This window comes from Alosa alosa, chromosome 16, assembly GCF_017589495.1.
Source record: "Alosa alosa isolate M-15738 ecotype Scorff River chromosome 16, AALO_Geno_1.1, whole genome shotgun sequence".
NCBI classification, from domain to species: Eukaryota; Metazoa; Chordata; class Actinopteri; order Clupeiformes; family Clupeidae; genus Alosa; species Alosa alosa.
The window spans coordinates 6,452,612-6,462,496 of record NC_063204.1 but is presented as its reverse complement, the minus strand read 5'-3'; the positions used below and the strand labels follow the sequence as shown (position 1 = coordinate 6,462,496).

The 9,885-nt window shown below is 42.2% G+C and overlaps 1 protein-coding gene across 8 annotated transcripts in view; it reads left to right on the top strand.

The window, feature by feature from the left end:
* dpyda.1 (dihydropyrimidine dehydrogenase a, tandem duplicate 1) overlaps positions 1-9,885 on the top strand; it is a 157,482-nt gene that overhangs the window by 88,712 nt on the left and 58,885 nt on the right. The gene's annotated exons all lie outside the window — the stretch shown is intronic.

Genomic DNA, 9,885 nt, shown 5'->3' with positions numbered 1-9,885 from the left:
GCACGCTATTTGTTTATCCAGCACCGGCTTTGCAAATAACAATGTCTACAGACGAGGTAGAATATGTTGCATGATTTATTAAAATACGATGCATTGCGACATCAAACGCAAGTCAAACTTGTAGTTTCTTATGTCTCATTCCATCCAATACAGATCTGCTACCCGATCTGGCAAACTTACATAGTGCGGTTTAGCCGATAGAGGGCTGCGAAGCGAATGCAAAAGTGCCGTTCACCCTGTTACAAGTTGATGAACCACTGAAACGATTTTGGAAACATTATTTTAAGGTACAACAAACTCTTTGGTGTTGCTTTAAACTTGCACGTTTTTTTTCATACTGTATAGTTCCACTAATGCTGAACTGTGGTCCCGCTGAAATGTGCGGTGTTTGGTGTTACTGCTACAACTTATGAGATGAAACCAGCTTAATGGTATTAAATGCTAATTAATCCTATTAGGGATGAACGGAAAATCCATTTGAAGAGGAGATGGGAGCAACCAGTGCAGGATTTACAGGTCATGATCGTCTCTAGTTAAAGAAACATGTTTTCCAAATTAAAAATGTATGGAACAAGACGGATAAGCTAATATCATACCACTCCCAGACAGTGTTCGAGACAGCTATTTATGTGTTTGTCAAGTTATTTATTTATTTTTGTGATATTGTATATTTGGCTGCTGCTCTTTTGATTATATTGCATGGGGTATGAATTAATTTATACTATATTGACATGCATAAAATAGCAAGAGCACACAGTAAACCACTGTTTGTACTCAACACAGCAGCCTGCATTTTATTTAACAAGCAAATAAGGTGCGGCCCAACTCTTTTTTTCCCCCCGTCTCCTAAAACGATGATAAATAAATAAGTCTAAACGAAAATAAAGGACATTAAATACCCCAGGCTCATTAGCTCCCGTTACATGTTTACAGTTTATAATACCCCCGTTAATTGGGAGATCAAAGGCAGCGGTGACTACCTCTTTGCATGGCTGAGGGGGCAGAGGAGTCCAGGCTGAGAGATCTATTTCGGAGCCTAATTTGATGAAACTCCTCGGGCTCTTGGCGCTCCCACACCCAGAACATTGATTTGAAAGAGGGGTATTACCTAGCATTGCACCATGCTTCAAATAGCTGTTTGGCCGCACTCGCCAAGAGTTTGGTTTATTGCAGAAGAGAATGTGAGCGATAGAATGAGAGGGGTGAAAAGAGGGAGAGAGAGAGAGAGAGAGAGAGAAAGAGAGAGAAGGATGGAGAATGGGACCACACCTTTGATTTGGTTAATTTTTGGGAGACTGTTTGGTAAGTCGTGGATGGTGTGACCATTTCTATACACCTAGTCTGTAAATGGGGTGTTTTGAAAGCATCTTTAAAGGATTGGCCTGCTGTTAGATCACCTCATGAGATTCTCTCTCTTGTTGTCTAAGCACACATCTGGCATGGAGCAGTTAGGTCTCTCTTTCAACCATCTTATGTCCGCTGTAAAGATCAAACTCACATTGTAGTTTTGTTTTACAGTCAAAAATAAAAGAAGATTCTATAGCCAGTGCCATACACCCCATTACTGACCCCTTGGTTTCTTTGTTTTGGGCTTTATTTCTTAAAGAATGACACAAAATGAAGGTCATTTGTGGAAAGAAAGGGAGTGGAGTTTTGTTTGGTCACTATACTGCTATGACTTCACTTACACTGCTGAGGACATCTCTTAGGAGAAAAAAAAGTAATTGGTGAAAAGGACTAATGACCACACTGACAGACAATATCCTTCTTCATTTATCACGGGGGGTTAATATCCTTTACTTTGACGTTAATTTATTGAGTGTCTAGTGGGCGGGATTATTGGACACCTTCCTAAGGATTGGTGTCACCATCTTTGGATAAGCTTTGGTGTTGCAGTTGCAGTTGCAGTGCCTTGGTGGTGCAAAAAATTTAACCCACTGAGTATCGAGGCACGGATTTGTACCTGAGAATTGTGCACATAGGTTTTTGAAGAGCCCTGGCTTTTGATTTCCAACAACAGTGCTAACCTCTGGCATACAGATATGTAGTGTGTGTGTGTGTGTGTGTGTGTGTGTGTGTGTGTGTGTGTGTGTGTGTGTGTGTGTGTGTGTGTGTGTGTGTGTGTGTGTGTGTGTGTGTGTGTGTGTGTGTGTGTATGTCTGTGGGTGGAATTACTGATACAAGATCCCAGATCAAAATCAATGGCTGGCCGTTCCAGCCTTTCGTTCCACATGCTTGCCCAGAGCGGTGGTGGCGGCGTCCCTGGCGCAGTGCACTCCCTCGTTAGCATTACACAGCGCGCAACTCAAGGCCTCTTCCCACAGCAATTCATCGCACCTTCAGGAATTCAAAGGATGCTCTCTCATTGTGTGTCAGCCCTCCCTTTTCATCTGTACCGAGAGAGAGAGAGCGCGACTCGTCACATGGTTTATCAAGGATCCGAGCTCACACTTGTCGTGTAGATGTTGTCATGGCATACATGCAGCCATGGATTCAAGGTTGCTTGGATTTGTAAGTGACAGCCAGAGAGAGAAGGAGAGGGAGTGAGTGGGGGAGAAAAAGAGAGAGAGAGAGAACTGGGAGAAAATGATCTGCCTTAGAAATCATCACAATACACAAAGATAATCTTAGTCAAGGTAATCTTACTGTATGTTCTTTGTCTTTAATGTGCACACATACGTACACACACTGGCAAGGTTTGAATATGCAGAAAGAAACATTTAGTGGATTTACAGACCATGGAAATTCCTTACGTTCCAAAACAATTATATGTCATGTTCTGTAAGCTGGAGGCAAAGTACTGCTGTAGCAATAGACTGAACAGCAGCTTGTTGACTGCATCAAATGCAGTTGATGCTTCAGTACAAACCATCTTTTTTCTGAGAAACATTTTTTTTAACTACTGTGAGACTTATCAAGCCTGGGAGAAGAACCATGCAATGTCAGTGAGCGACACATTCCCTTTCCATCAGCATCGATGCAAAGCATCAACATCCCATGGCCCCTGATAGCTCTGACCAGTGCTGAACTGCCTTGATGCACCTCCGTGGCCAGAGGGCCTTGCTGGTAGCCCCTATCTTCCTCCTGACGACAGCCAGCAAACAACAGCCGAATTGAAGCAATGGCCCTCGCAAGTGTTCAGATCTGCAGTTTGGAGACTAAGACAGATAACGGCCAGAAAGCGCCATAAGGTGCAGTGCCGTCACTTTAAAAATAAAAACCCTACATATTTTTTTATTTATTTGTACTTTATGATGCTCCTCTTCCTGGCACGCTGTGTTGGACGAGCGGAGAGCTCACTGGAGGGAGAGAGGTAGCCTCGCTTTGATTTTTCTGTCATGGCTGTTTATAATGATTAATGCCTCGACATGCGGCCACTCAGGGTAATTATGGTTCGATTTTTTTTTTTTTTTTTTTCACATACCCTCCTACTTCTCACGCCAACTCCCATGACGGGATGCCAGGAAAGCCCAAAGGAGTGAGAAGAAGTTTTTACACGGGTTACAAAGCCAAAATGGATATCAAGGGCCCTATCATGACATTCTAAAGCGCATCGTCACTCGTCAAAAGCTTATTCAAATTTAGTAGGATGTCCAGTCCACATTGAGAGGGGTTTCGTTATCAAACGTCGAGCGCATGGTGCAACAATATGTTCCTAGGTTTTTTAATCAGTCATATGGGTGTGTTTGGGGCGTAACATCATTTAAACCAATGAGAATGACATCTCCCCAAAGGGTGGTGTCAAATAAATGCATCGGTATTTTGACATTCAACGGCGCATTTGAAGGAGGCTGCTTGTGAGACTGTATGGAATAGTCATTCCACTAAACCATGCTTCACTAAAACCTAGCATAGCCTTCACGCATTTGCACTCGTCTATTATTTGAACTCATTGGCAAAGTGAAACTAACTTCACCAAGGTGTCAGTCAACGACAAGACAGTTATATGCAGTTACTTTCACTATTGACTGACAATGGGTTATGAAAGTAATTGTGGTGAATAATTACTTAATATTAATCTTAGACTGGCGAACTTCAGGAAAAACTCAGGAATCAAGTTTATTCTGTTACAAGCAGAGAGGATACAAAAAGAGGTCTATGGTCTATGTAGGCCTAGCCCAGGCCTGGAAGGCCTATGTTGGCCTGTAGCCAACTTCTTCTCTCTTCCGTTCTACATCCTTAGTCTTGGTCTAAGTCCAAGTCTAAATCTAAATCTCACAAACATTGCAGTTTAGCTACTTTTAAATGCTTTAAACAAAGAAGAAAATGGCGCCAAAACAAGCCCACATGATTGGTTCTCCAGTTGACATCAGACACACCTACACACATAGGTATCTATGTGTATAGATATCTTATAAATCAGAAATATCACTTATAGAATGTTCCAAACATTCTCACAATCAAATCATTACAATCCTTGTACTGAGACTATCACAATGATACCAGACATGAATACATTTACATTTCATGACACATGGATACATTATATCAAGGTAACATCCTTTGTCCTGTGTACCTGATAGGCCTTGAACCACCACATTAGCATTTCATTGGGGGAGGGGAGGGTGTCTTTGTTTTAAACCAAGAAGGGCCACATGGATAACGGAAACTAGTCTAGAAATGAAATTATTATTAATTTTAAACGTAAAATTATTGCTATCAGTTACCATCGAAACACAGGGTGAAAAAAGCAACACTTACCCAAATATTGCTCAAATGACTGAACAAAACAACATTTATCCTGCAGAGGAGTTGCTTATAGTATGCTTTTAACCGTCATTACCAATTTGCAAATGATGGTGAATAACTACTCATGAGATGTACAGTATTTAATATCTTTATTCTAATTATGTTTTCCATTGTAATCGTGCAATTTGTAATGTTTTGCATGGACGTGCGCTGGTGTGCATTCATGAATGATAGAAGGATGGTGCGTGCACCTGCCAATATGACTGTTGACATTGCGCTCTTAAAATAACATAAACAACTCGCCATAGACTTCTGACCAGGTGTACAATAGCGATTTTTAGACAATGCGCCAGGCCACTCCCTAGGTTGTTAATTGCCACACCCCTGGGCGCATTGTTTAAAAAATAAACGTGCAAAATACTGAATTAAACTTTGCGCGGTTGGAAAACGAGTTTTACGCCATGCGCCAGTGTGCAAAATACAGCCCCAAATCTTTGAATGCTCTTTGAGTCCGATTCCACTTTGTCTTTGTCTGCAGACTTTGGTACGTGCACTTACACCCTTGCAGTTCTTCTGAAGGTGCTCACTCTTGTGTTTTAGTGGAATGATGCTCAAAATGATGCCAACTCGTCATTCTCCATGCGCCACTCGTCGACTCGTATCATTGCTCTTGTAATTGAGTAATATTATTCTAAAACTGAAGGCTAAAAAACAAATTGTTCCTCTTAAACCTTACTCTCCTGAACAAAAAAAAGTTCTGTCTTTTTAGCAAGGCAACAGAAATGAATGCAAAAATACTCAACTGAATAGTCTTTTTTTTTTTTACCCCTCCGGGGTGCAACAAGACACCAGATAATTAAAGAATTGCCCAGATCAATTTTGTTCTTTTGAAAACCTGAACCAGTGGTGCATATATCTTTTGTTGTTGTTGTTGTTGTTGTTTAAAGGTTGGGCATAAAATAATATATTACCCTTGGGTGTGACCAGGGCTCTGACACACACCAGCCTATCACACAGTCAGCTCTCCTTCTCCGTAAAAAATCAATGTGTTTTTGCCAGCGTGAATTGCTAATTTCAGCAAGTGTGATCACGTTCGTCATTTGAAATGCAGAGCAGAGGAAAGACGAGAGAAAGAGAGAGAGAGAGGGAGAGAGAGAGAGAGGGAGAGGGAGAGGGAGACGGAGGGATTGTTTCATACAGTCTAAATAGGCCAGCCTCTTTAATGCTTGACATTTCCCTGGAAATGTTTCTTATGATTACAAATTATGTTGCAAGTGTCAACACACACAGTAATAAAGAATTACTGTGTTTTATTTTCAATCAATAATGTGATGATGTTAAATTTCATACTTGTTATGCCACAATGAGGTGTGTGAGTCTAGCCTCGGCAGGATTTGGCCACTACCTGGCCCAGGTACTCTCAGGTTAGGGTTCTTCACAGTACACCTGTACTTCACAGGGTATAACTGGCATAACACAGCATGGATGAATTAGACATTATTTTGAAGTGTTCAATGCAACACCATGCAATTTCAATTTCAATTGTTTGGTGTGTGTGTGTGTCTGTGTGTGTGTGTGTGTGTGTGTGTGTGTGTGTTGGCTTTTTATGGAAGCTTTGGTACACCAAAAGCTTGCACAAGAAAGACAAAAATCCATTCAGAATAGATATGGATTATTTTTATGTATATATATATATGTCCAGGTCCCTCTTATCTCATTTCAAGTTGAGAACAAAGTGATTCTGTCTCCTCACTGGGAGACGGAAGTGTTTCCCTCTGGCAACGAGTTCAATAAAAACACGTCCTCGCCAAAGCTCATGACACCTGTATCTGATACCTCTTGTAATACCCCCCTCACGTGAGCCTTTTAAAAGACAGACACTCCCCCTAATTGATTTAAAATCAACCCCCTCAGCCACTTGCGAAATTAGACATGGGCAAGACATCGAGGCAAGAAACTCACCATGAAAGACAGTATTAACTTCACCCTGTGCCATTATCATTAATGCATCTGTCTTTTTCCCCCCACATCTCTCATTCAAAATTAGAATAGGAGACGCTTTACGCATTTTAGCCGCCGGCGCTGATCCTCTGGAATAACAGAAGCCACAGGAAGATGTAGCGCGCAGCCTCTCAATGGTGAAATATTTGATATGGTATTAGTTCTAGCCTGTGGTTTAATGTGTGGGATTATCTCGCCTTCGTCTGTATGTTCTGCTCTTGACCTCTCCTGCTTTGCCGAAGAGACAAGGAGAGAGAGAGAGAGAGAGAGAGAGAGAGAGAGAGAGAGAAAGTGAAGTGAAGGGATTCACTCCTCCTCAGGGCAGAAAGAAAGCATACGTATGATATGAAACAAATCATTTAATCATGAAATGAGAGGAGATAGGAGATGAGGGAAACGGCTCGCTTGACGTTCTCGGCCACTCAAGCTTTCGTCCACTCTCAGAGCTGCCGGCTGCCACGTTTGCGTCTCGTGTTGTTTTTGTTTGTGCATTTCCCTTTGTCTGTTGAGGAACTACTAAATAGGTTGGTGAATGTAACTGGGATTGCTGTTTGTACTGGGATTATACATTTGTACGAGATGAAAGGGGTCCTTTCTGAACTGGGATTTTCCCTTGAGTTTTAATTCTATTGTCATTAGAGAATATTTCTCATGGCAATATATAAAACAATTAACAAAAAGGTTTGACCAAGGATATTATTAAAACCATACATTGTTCACTGTGTGTATTATAGGCTGGACACAGTATATGTATGCTTTTGTTACATTACATTACATTTGGCTGACGCATTTGTAACCAAAGCGACTAACAACATGGTAACAGTTAAGTTTTAAAGCAATTCTCTCAACAATTTTAGGACAATTTAAAAACGGTACAGTAAGAGTAAGTGCATCAGTGAGTGTTGTTTTTAACAGTTGAGTGTCAGTTCAAGACAGGTGGTAAGTGCTAGGATCAACGGTGGTAAGTGCTAGGATAGATTTTGTGTTGTGTATATGTTTTAGACACAACTAAGTATCATCATACTAAGTATCATTGTCTGCATATTTGTGTGTATGTGTGTGGGTATAAATGAGGGGACACACATTACAGTACGTTTATATGTATATCATTGTTTTCTGTGTATACTCTACAGTATCTTACACAATCTTACAATGAAGGAGACAGGGAACAAGTGAGAGAGAAAGCATTGTGTCAACATAGAAAACTTTAGTTTATGTGGTGTGTATAGAATGTGTGTGTGTGTGCGTGTGTGTTTTGTGTGTGTGGGGTGTGTCTGTCTGTGTGTATGTGTGTGTGTGTATGCGTGAGTCATGGTGTGGTCCACTGCATTCGATTAGTATTTCTTGCATGTGCTCCTTGCTGAAAAGGCTGTTTGCTGGGAGGGAGGATTAGACTCCTGTGGCGGCGCGATAAAGCCGGGTTAGCTCAAAAACACACACATAGCTGTTCACAGATCAGCCCGGACTGAAAGGGAGAGTGCTTAGCCATTTTGCTCTCTGACAGGTTAGAAGTTGTTAATGGACAGCAGTGCAGGCTGCAGTGTTTTCCCTTCTCCCTTCCTTCATTTTTTTAAACAGCTGGAAGTCCTTCAAAGGCATTAAGCAGTGAGGGAGGAGGTGAGGAAGGAGGTGAGGAAGGAGGTGAGGGAGGAGGTGAGGGATAAGGGGAAGAGAAGAGAATTGGAACAGGCAGGACATGTTCAGTCACACCAGGTTGTTGACTTTTTTTCCCTTTCTTTGCACCGGGGAGATGGAAAGCTTGTAAAGAATGAAAGAGGAACTTGTGTCTGTCAATCCCTTCTTCCTGGCCCCCCTCCCTCTGTGCTCTGTCGTTCATGTCTGGTGGATGTGACGTGTTAACATGCCGGCGATGGGGTGGTGTGGAGGACGCGTGTCCAACAGGACACACCTCTAGGAATCCCATTTGCTTGGATGCATGGTCACTGGCTGGACGGTGTGTGTGTGTGTGTGTGTGTGTGTGTGTGTGTGTGTGTGTGTGTGTGTGTGTGGCTGTCTGTCTTATCTCCCAGCGCTGTGTGTGGTACCTGTGCCTGTGTGTGCACCAGGGCCCCTCTCCCTTTGGGCAATTTCCATGCTTCCCCACTCGCTTAATATTAAAGCTCTTGTTCCGGGCCCGGGCCAGATAATAGCGTGACGCCGGCAGCCAAATGTTCCCCTGGTCACAGCTTCATTAAATACAGGCTTGCAGATTCTGCCCCGAGCCCTTGGGGTGGCTGTCTCAATTCACCAGCGAGCCGTCACTGAAGGACGCCTCACTCCTATTAAAGCAGGGGTGAAGGAAAAACTTGTTACGTCTTCATTCACCAGTTGCCACCAGTCACACTCCACCCCAACATTTCTATTCAGCCAGCACCAAATCTATCCCAGCTCTTGTGCCACCATGTCTTCGTCACCATCAGAAATAACAAAGGCTTGTCATTTGTAATTTGTCACTGGTGCGCCTCGTGTTTTAAATGTGGGTTTAATATAATCACGTTTTTAATAACATTGTCTTTCAGGAATCCTTTCACTGCCTCTAATACTGCATCATATTCACATTCACTATTATTAATTATTGTTACATTCTTATATTGACATTCAATATGTATCACTGTAGATGAAAGCATGTGCAGAGTTCACTATTTAGGGAGGTTGGGATGTTGTGTGCGTCTTGCATTCTGTCTGCCAGAATACAAATTGAATACTAAGCCTCCTGGTTGCGTTGTGTCTCGGGTTTTCCTTTTTGGAGTCCAAAATCCTTTATTTATTTATTTATTTTATTTTGCCACCAGAAGTGTGCAGCTGATAAAGGGATAAAAAATGCTTTGCCATACAGTAGCTTATCAAACACATGCAAATGAACTGTAATTAGCGCTAATTAACATTTCCTGTCGGTGCAGTGAGGGAAAAATGCCCAAATGTTATGAAATTGGAACGCCATTATCTTAATGGTTCTGTGAGGGGTGGATCCCAATTAGGATATGCAAATTGATTGTGTAAACGGTTAAATTATGATAGGCAGTTTATCGCGGGGCGGTGGATGGATGTGTCAAGGGATGGATGGGCATGGGTGTGGGTGTGTGTGTGTGTGTGAGGGAGGGTATGGGACTGGGGGGGTTAGGGATGATCAGTTTAAGCTCCAGAACTGATCCTGGGACTGGGAAATGTAATACCTAATATATCCAAAGAGCGCCA